Genomic DNA, 689 nt, shown 5'->3' on the forward strand with positions numbered 1-689 from the left:
TGGTGGTTGATGGGCAGTATCAACCTGGAAGGACGTGGGCAGTGGGGTCCCGCAGGGCTCGGTCCTTGGACCAATACTCTTCAATGTCTTTATCAGTGACTTGGATGAGGGAGTGAAGCATACTCTGTCCAAGTTTGTGGATGATACAAAACTGTGGGGAGAAGTGGACACACCGGAGGGCAGGGAACAACTACAAGCAGACCTGGACAGGTTGGACAAATGGACAGAAAACAATAGAATGTGATTTAACAAGGAGAAATGCAAAGTGCTGCACCTAGGGAGGAAAAATGTCCAGCACACTTACTGCCTAGAAAATGACCTGCTCAGTAGCACGGAAGCAGAAAGGAATCTCGGAGTCCTAGTGGACTCCAAGATGAACATGAGTTGTCAGTGTGACAAAGTCATCAGCAAAGCTAACTGCACTTTATCATGCATCAACAGGTTCATGACAAACAGAACCAAGGAGGTGATACTTCCCCTCTATCGGGCACTGGTCAGACCGCAGTTGCAATACTGCATCCAGTTTTAGGCGCCATACTTCAAGAGAGATGTGGATAACCTGGAGAGGGTCCAGAGAAGGGCCACTCATATGGATAAGGGCTTGTAGGCCAAGCCCTATGAGGAGAGACTGGGGCACCGGGACCTCTTCAGCCTCCGCAAGAGAAGGTTGAGAGGCAACCTTGTGGCTG

This window comes from Alligator sinensis, unplaced genomic scaffold (genome assembly GCF_000455745.1).
Source record: "Alligator sinensis unplaced genomic scaffold, ASM45574v1 scaffold80_1, whole genome shotgun sequence".
Classification (NCBI taxonomy): domain Eukaryota; kingdom Metazoa; phylum Chordata; order Crocodylia; family Alligatoridae; genus Alligator; species Alligator sinensis.